The 9,133-nt window shown below is 44.0% G+C and overlaps 1 protein-coding gene across 3 annotated transcripts in view; it reads right to left on the reverse strand.

The window, feature by feature from the left end:
• The window catches only part of C1GALT1C1 (C1GALT1 specific chaperone 1), a 29,189-nt gene extending 20,911 nt beyond the window's left edge, over positions 1-8,278 (reverse strand). For 2 of the 3 annotated variants that reach the window (XM_082262521.1, XM_082262519.1), the window contains exon 1: positions 8,208-8,255. The gene's annotated coding sequence lies outside the window, so the exon portion shown is untranslated. Of the gene's footprint in view, positions 1-8,207 lie in introns of all 3 variants that reach the window. The other variant, XM_082262520.1, reaches the window with a different exon arrangement.
• Between the last annotated feature and the right edge of the window lie 855 nt (positions 8,279-9,133).

The raw sequence follows: 9,133 nt of genomic DNA on the forward strand, positions 1-9,133 counted from the left end.
AGCCACCATGTCCAAGTCCAAAAAGGTTTATATACGTCGTCCGTTTAAACCTAAATACCGGTGTTATGGCAGCAGATAGCTGCCATAACCCTGGTATTTTTTTAAACGGTGGACGGTTGGCTTTCCGATAAGGGTGGTCCCAGCGGCGGATTCGCCGCGGGATCACCCTTCCGGGGTGGCGGAAGAGGTGCCCCCCCCCCCTCCCGCTGCATTCTGGTCCTTTTCCCCGTTTACCGGACCCGCCGGCAGCGGGGAAAACGATCCGGTCCCAGATCCTCACAGACAGGATGTCGAGTGAGGGCAAGCTTGCCCTCACTTGACTCTATGGTCTTGGAGGACCGGAGCTACGGCAAACGTCATTGCCTAGCAACCAGTTTAAAGGTCCCTTTTTTTTTTTTCATTTTATTTAATTTTTTTTTAATTTTTTTTTTTTATTTTTTCTATCTTTTAGTGTACTTGTGAGATCTGAGGACTTTTTGACCCCAGATCTCACAAAAAAGAGGTCCTGTCGTGCCTTTTTTTATTACAAGTAATGTTTACATTTCTTGTAATAGAAAAAAATGATCAATTTTTTTTTTTAAAAAAACAGTGTAAAAATAAAAAAATAATAAATAAAATAGTAAAAAAAAAAAAAAAAAAAAAAATTAAAGCGCCCTGTCCCCGCGAGCTCGCGCGCAGAAGCGAACGCATACGGAAACCCCGCCCACATATGTAAACAGTGTTCAAACTACACATGTGAGGTATCGTCGCGATCGTTAGAGCAAGAGCAATAATTTGAGCCCTAGACCTCCTCTGTAACTCTAAGATAGCAACCTGGAGAAATTTTTAAAATGTCGCCTATGGGGATTTTTAAGTACCAAAGTTTGTCACCATTCTGTGAGCGTGCGCAATTTTGAAGCATGACATGTTGGGTATCTATTTACTCGGCGTAACATTATCTTTCACATTATGGAAAACAATTGGGCTAACTTTACTGTTTTCTTATTTTTTAATTAAAAAAAGTGATTTTTTTCCCAAAAAATTGCGTTTGGAAGACCGCTGCGCAAATACGGTGTGATAAAAAATATTGCAATAATCTCCATTTTATTCTCTAGGGTCTCTGCTAAAAAAAAAATATATAATGTTTTGGGGTTCTAAGTAGTTTTCTAGCAAAAACAACTGATTTTAGCTTGTAAACACCAAATGTCAAAAATAGGCCTAGGCAAGTGGCTAGGATGCATGATGATGCTCCTTGGATGTTTAGGCCCCTCTATATGGCTAGGCTGTGAAAAAGTCTCACACATGTGGTATTGCCATACTCAGGAGGAGTGGCAGAATGTATTTTGGGGTGTCATTTTTGCTATGTACATGCTATGTGTTAGGAATATTCTATAAATTTACAACTTTGTGTAAAAAAAAAAGTTTTTATTTTTTTCCCACATTTTCCAAAAACTTGTGGAAAAAAATGACATGTTCAAAGGACCCATAATGCCTCATAGAATATACGTTGGAGTGTTTGCTTTCCAAAATGGGGTCATTTTGTGGACTTTTCCATTGTATTGGTGCTCTAGGGCCTTGAAAAATGTGATAGGTAGTAAGAAAGTTTTATGTGTATTTATGCTCCTAAAACGCCTTATGGTGCTACTTGGACGTGGAGTCTCTTTTTGTGGCCAGGCTGTGTAAAAGTCTCACACATGTGGTATCACCATACTCAGAAGGAGTAGCAGAATGAATTTTGGGGTGTCATTTTTGCTGTGTACATGCTATGTGTTAGAAATAGCTTATAAATTGACAACGTTTTGGGAAAAAAAAAATGTTTTCTTCATTTTCCCAAGAATTGTGGGAAAAAATTATAACTTCAAAAAACTCACCATGCCTCTTACTAAATACCTGGGACTGTCTACTTTACAAAAAAGGGTCATTTGGGGGGTATTTGTACTGTCCTGACATTTCAGGGCCTCAAGAAAGGAGATAGGCCATCAGTACATCTGGTGTGATCAATTTTCAGTAATTGGTACCATAGCTTCTAGACTCAATAACTTTCACACAGACTAAATAATATACACTAATTTGGGTTAATTTTACCAGAGATATGTAGCAGTATAAATTTTGGCCCAAATGTATGAAGAAAAATTAATTTTTTGCAAAATTTTATAATAGAAACTAAAAAAAAGTGTTTTTTTTGCAAAATTTTTGCTCTTTTTTTGCTTATATCACGGAAAAAAAAAACCCCAGTTGTGATCAAATACCACCAAAAGAAAGCTCTATTTGTGTGAAAAAAATGATAAAAATTTTGTTTGGTTACAGTGTAGCATGACTGAGCAATTGTCATTCAAAGTGTGAGAGTGCTGAAAGCTGAAAATTGGTCTGGGCAGGAAGGGGGTCTAACTGCTCTGTATGGAAGCGGTTAAAGTAGTTTTGAAGGCAGAACGTTTTTTACCTTTATGCTTTCTATGCATGAAGGTAAAAAACCTTTAGTTTGCAGTCCCCCCCCCCCCTCCTCCAATACTTACCTGAGCCCGATCCAGCAATGTGCACAAGAGCAGAAGCTCTTTGGGGTTCCTCCCTCAATCATAGCCAGTGAGGAGGGAACCGGGGAAGGGGCCGAGCCTCGCTTTGTGTGTCTTTTAGAGAGCGAGCATGCACGAGTACCACCAGAGCAAGCAGCTTGCTGTGGGGATGAGCCAGAAGTGCCAGCGGGGGAACCAAGAAGAGGAGGATCACATCTGCTCCCTGCAAAACCATTGCCCAGTGCAGGTAAGTATAACATGTTTGGTATTAAAAAAAAAAAATGCCTTTGCAAATGCATTCTATGCACAAAAGTGATTTTTTGTTAAAAAAAAAACAAAACAAAACAAAAAACATGTTATACTTACCTGCTATGTGCAGTGGTTTGCACAGAGCGGCCCTGATCCTCCTCTTCTTGGGTTCCTCACAGATGTTCCTGCCCCCCCCCCCCCTCCTGCCAAGTGCCCCCACAGCAAGTAGCTTGTGATGGGGGCACCTGAGCCTACCGCTGTTCTGTGTGTCTATTCAGACCAAGAGCCACAGCCCGGCCCCACCCCCTCACTGGCTCACTTTGATAGAGAGGAGCATGAGCCAATGGTGCCCGCTGTTGTGTTTCAGCCAGTCAGGGAGAGTCCCTGACAGCCGATTCTCTCATGCAACATCGCTGGCTCAAGATGGAGCTCGGGTAAGTATTGGGGGGCTGCTGCACACAGTTTTTTTTATCTTAATGTATTGAATGCATTAAAGTAAAAAAACTTCTGCCTTTAGAACCACTTTAAAGGTTAAAAAAAAAAACTTCTGGGGGCAGCTCCCTCACTGCCCAGTCTTATACTTACCTGAGCCCCATCTGCCACCAGCAGGTGACCCAAAAAGATGAGAATGGGGGCTGCCCTGTTTAAAACTTTTGCACAGAGGAGGTAAGTATGACATTTTTTTTTTTTTAAATAACAAACAAAACCCCTTTAAAGAGGTTGTAAACCCTCTTGTATAACTTTTACCTATAGGTAAGCCTATATTAAGGCTTACCTACAGGTGCTATAAATATCTCCCAAACTTGCACCGTTTAGGAGATATTTACAGCGCAAACTGCCGATGACGTCATCGGCGCAGGCGCTCTGAGGGAACGGCCACCCGTGCCGTTCCTTCAGAGCTCAGTGCCGTGAACGGCGGCTCCCGCGCGCATGCGCGGGAGTGATGTAATCGCGCCTCCGGCCAATCAGATGGCCGGAGGACGCGAACCCGGAAGCGGGACGGCAGGACATGTCGCCGTCCTGTCGCTGAGGTGGCGGCACGGCGGGGGCTTCGTTTTAAGGTAAGTACTACATAATGAGCTAGTATGCGATGCATACTAGCTCATTATGCCTTTCTCTTTACAGGGCTTTTTTTTTCTCTGATTTTTTTTTGGACTTTACTTCCTCTTTAACCACTTTACCGCTGCTCACTAGAGCTCTACTGCGGCAAAGTGGTTCATTATCGTCTGGCGACGTAGACCTACATCACCAGACACTCCCCCTTCTCGGCGGCACGCGCGCGCCGCCGGAGGCTCGCTCCCGCTGTATTCAGTCACAGCGGGAGTCGGGCCAGGGGAGGAGCGGCGGGGAATGGAGTGTGGAGATCCGCCTGCTTGTGTAAACAGAGCGGGCGGATCTCCTAAGTGACAGGCAGGGTCAGATTGCAGGGTTCAGCATAGCTGAACCTGCGATCTGTCCTTGTGTCACATAGTCCCCTCCCCCCCACACACACGTTAGTAAGCACCAGGCATACATTAACCCCTCCCTCTCCAATAAAATTAACACCTTCCCTGCCAGTGTCATTTTTACAGTAACAGTGCATTATATATAGCACTGATTACTGTAGTAATGTCACTGGTAACCCGAAAGTGTCAAAAATGTCAGTCAAGGGTCCGATCTGTCCGCCGCAATGTCGCAGTCCCGCAAAAAAAAAAAAAAAAAAACACAAAAACGACAGAAATCTTTCCCTTAGTTAGTAAACGCAATAACTTTTGCGCAAACCAATCAAAATACGCTTATTGCGATTTTTTTTACCAAAAATATGTAGCAGAAAACAAATTGGCCTAAAATGATAAAAAATGTTGATTTTTTTGGGGGGGAATTTCATATAAAAAAAATGTGAAAAATATTGTTATTTTTTCAAAATTGTCGCTCTTTTTTTGTTTATAGCGCAAAAAGACAAAAAAAACGCACAGGTGATCAAATACCACCAAAAGAAACCTCTGTTTGTGGGAAAAAAAGGACGTAAATTTCATTTGGGTACGGGGTTGCATGACCGTGCAATTTGCAGTTAAAGTCGCACAGTGCTGAATCGCAAAAAGTGGCCCAGATGTAAGACAGCAAAATCATCCGGTGGTAAAGTGGTTAAAAATCACATCAAAGCAGGAACAATGCTTTAAAAATAAACAAGGGTTTAATATGACTTCATGGGATGTGCTCCCACTGTGTTCACGCGCCACCGCCTTCAGAAGGTGCACTCACCAAAAAGAGATGGATCTCAGACTATAGAGGCCAAACAGTGTATGTTATTATCCATAAAATGCTCTTCATATCAGATACAGATATAGAAATCCAGATAATAAGCTACAAATATGACCTGTTCATTTTGTTTTTCCTCCAGTGCAGCACACCACAATACACATAGAGTGTTTACATCTGTGCAATGCGCTGTACTAACAACTTGTGTCTTATACTTGGCTGTCATACCAAATTGACAATGCAGCACAATGCACATTCCTATAATACACATATGTAAAGATGAACTCTGGGCTGGAATAAAAAAAATACCCTTGCAGTGCTGCCATTATCTGCATGGAGTTTGTACGTTCTCCTTGTGCAGATTTCCTCCATATTCCAATCTGGCTCCTGTCTAAATCGGCCCATGTATGTGAGATAAGAACCTTTGATTGTAAGCTGCTTGAGGGCTGAAACTCATGAATGTAAGTGCTGCGTCAGATATATAAATACAAATATTAACCCCTCCCTGGTAGCCTGTTAACTGGGTCGAAAAAATAGGAAGCATGATGGACTTCTGAATGAAGTGATCGCTGTCATTGGTTGTCACAGTGCAGAAAAAATATTTCCAATGCACATGCGCCTGGAAATGGCTGCAAGGTAAACAGGTTCTTCACCAATCACTGGTTTGGGACTGGTAAACAGCACAGAATAAGAGATATGCAGCCAGAACATGAAGGATCTCCAAAATAAAGTCCAAACAGTTTGTAGCAGGGTGAGCTGCCGACTGCATGTGCCTCTCTCCCATCACTTCCCTCTCCCTATTGACATGTTGCTGCAGCAGCTGCCTTGCTTCCTTAGCTTCCCTGCTATGTGAAATCCCCAACTACTTCCTGCCCCCTCTCTCTCTTGGCAATGAACTCCAGCCAATCAGAGAGCAGGAAAGTCAGAACCAATGAGAAGATAAAAGAGGACTTGCTGCGCAGCAGTCGACCAGGGAATATGTAGTCCTTAAAGGCACACAGCTCTATACAAGTGAATGGATGTTTATGGCTGCAGAACTACAGGCATACAATTCCCTGCGTACAGAGGAGGGGGAAATATAAATGACCAAATACCAGATTAGGCAAATTTGAGAGAACACAGCATGGACAGAGAACAGATGCAGACCCACTGCTAGGGTCTGCATTGGACATTAGGCAGACAGTGAGGGGAAAACCGTGTACAGACCTGTGCTGTGCTTGCCTGCTCAAGGAACAGAGCATGTCGGGACCAGAGTGAAAGACAGCCTTGAAACCCATGCTGGGGAGACTTGTTGCAGTGTGCTACCACACTACAGAGGATCCGATTGGGAGGAATGAGACTTCTGGGACAACTGACACCAGGACTGGAACTTCTGGGACAACTGATTATCAAGTGCTCTGGACCTGATTCGTTGCATACCAGGAGTGGTGAACTGAACTTAACATTTTACTACCCACAGTTAATGCCAACTTAAAATGCCCCTTACTTAGCAACCTACCTGCCATCCATTGCGTACAGTCCTAAAGGGACAGCTACATGTGCACCACCTACAGAAGGGCCCCAACAAAAGCCAGCCAACATTGACAGTTAGGTGCCAGGTACTTTAGCCAAAACCAGGGGTACACCCTTTGCCAGTAACGCATACACCCACCCACTATTGGGGCTGTATGCAGAGTGCAACCAAGGACATTATTTGGGTATCCATTGCTAAATATTACAGTGACATTTCTTTATGCCATTCATGCTATCACAATTGATGTTATTCTTACTGTTATTGTGTGGACTAGTGTAATGGGCTACGGCCTTATTCCAGCATAAATCAATGGCTGTAGGGGAGGCCAAAATGCCCGTCAGTTAATCTAACATATTCGATTGTCCAGTTGGTGTGTTCTTTGCATTGCAGTCGCTACCCCTTCAATACACTCATCATAATAATTCTGAAGCTGCTTGTGGCCTATTTCCTGTGTGTTGTAACTGCTGTGGTGTTATACTGGTGCTTAAAGCGGTAGTATACTCCGTTTTGTAATTTTTACCTACAGGTAAGCCTATAATAAGGCTTACCTGTAGGTAAAATTATCTCCTAAACCTGCACGGTTTAGGTGATATTCACCCTGAATGCAGCTGCTGACACCATCGGCACATGCGCTCTGAAGGTCCGGAGTATCTTGCTGGACCTTCAGAGCTCCTTGCTGGCAAGTGAACTCCCGTGCACATGGGCGGGAGTGACATCATCGCGGCTCCAGCCACTCACAGCGCCAGAGCCGCCGAACCTGGAAGAAATGCCAAGGAAACATGTCAGTTTCGTCAGCAGTGTCCGGGCAACCGTGTGGGGGCTTCGTTCTAAGGTAAGTATTTCATAATGTGCTAGTATGTGATGCATACTAGCACATTATACCATTGTCCTGCAGGTTTATATATATATTTTTTTTTTTTTTAACACAGGGGTTACAACTGATTTAAGCTAACCAAGGTCCACGCTGCAAACCAAGATATATCCAAGTGTGTTGGTGGGGTCCAAGCAGCTACAAGAGTCACAGCAGAGAACGGAGGACCCAACATACCAAGCTGCTCCTGCGAGGGTAGCGCTACAGCTTAATAAGCAATCACATCACAGCAGAAAGCAGCGACATTTTTTGAGCCATGAAGTGGTCTAGGGTGGCTCCGAAATATCACTACTTTATGCTGTGATCGTTTTAGTAAACTATTTAGATTTTTTTGGGGGGGGATCTTGTGTGCTGGTGACATATCTTATAATCTGGCTGTCACAGTGGTCACATGATCAGGAGTCTGTCCTAGCTCTGGATCGCAAAGTCAGCTCAGACCCAGAACAGAAATCTTGTAGGCATATGTGCGGAGTGGGGGTACTAAGAAGTCACACCCACTTTAAAGTTATACTTAAGGGGGATGTAAAGGATAGCAACTGATCAGGACTCAATCCCCATGATCCCATATCTCAGGAAGCCTGCAGGACAGGCAATGCTGCCCCCTTTTTCCTCATATTGGGTGGAATGTTCGTCCAGCCAATAATTGCAGCATGACAATACACAATGCCAGCTGATGAGTCCAGTGGCAATCACCTGTTATGGCAGACAGCCATAGTCTATGGGATGAGAAGGATCGGCCAGCGATCACACTATAGAAGAAGAGATGTATTCTCTCCTATCTAGTACCGATGATTATTACCTGTTCATGGAATACACACCTAAAGATGTCTGAGCAACTCAAACTCACCCACCTATCCCCTCACCGCCGAGCCCAGCAACGTCTCCAGCTCACCCCGGATCTATTACTTCCGCCTTCATGTGCGGATGACAAGTGCTCACGTGTGCAGTCCTGACGTGTAACTGGGCGGGCACGGCGGCCATGTTGGATTCGGGCATTATTGCTGCGGTGTCTCATATGCTGCAGGTGTAAATATTTACCTTTTCTGTGTCAGCATTGAAATAAAATTATCTGTTTGTGAAGAAGGAGACGCTTGTTTGACTATAATATCTATTTCCTTGTTCTTACAAATATACATTGTCATTCGTATCTAAATCTTTCTTAACTAAAGTGGGGCTAAAGTCAATTTAAAGCGTAGCTCCCCCTCCATAAATTAAAAGTCAGCAGCTATTAGGACACTTACCTGGACACTTATTAGGACACTTACCTGTCCTGAAGTCCAGCGATGTCGGCACCACAGCCAATGTTTCCATCGGCTGTCAGGTGCTATCGCCGCCATTTCCGGTGTTCCGTGAAAATTCCCTACCCTCGTCACTTCCGGTGCACCTACGTCATTGAACAGCTGAGCAGCTTAGCAGTGCGCATGCTCGAAGCTCCGGAGGGTAGGGAATTTTCACGGGGTAGGATTTTTTAACGTTACACCGCATCAGCTGTTGCTGCGGTTACATTGAAACATCTCGGCTGCAACATGAAATTATCTCCGCTCCTTCCCCTGTGACTTCCCTGATCTCAGCTACTAAATGTAAAAGCGGCGGCGGATCTATGAAAATATAAATCACGGAGCCGAGATCTCTGTGATGTATATTTTCATACACCGAGTGTATTTAGTAGCCGAGATCAGGGAAGTGACAGCGGTAGGAGCGGAGATAATTTCATGTTGCAGCCGAAATGATTTAATGTACCTGCGACAACAGCTGATGCGGTGTAACGTTACA

This window comes from Pelophylax lessonae (assembly GCF_965119305.1).
Source record: "Pelophylax lessonae genome assembly, chromosome: 7".
Taxonomy (NCBI): Eukaryota; Metazoa; Chordata; class Amphibia; order Anura; family Ranidae; genus Pelophylax; species Pelophylax lessonae.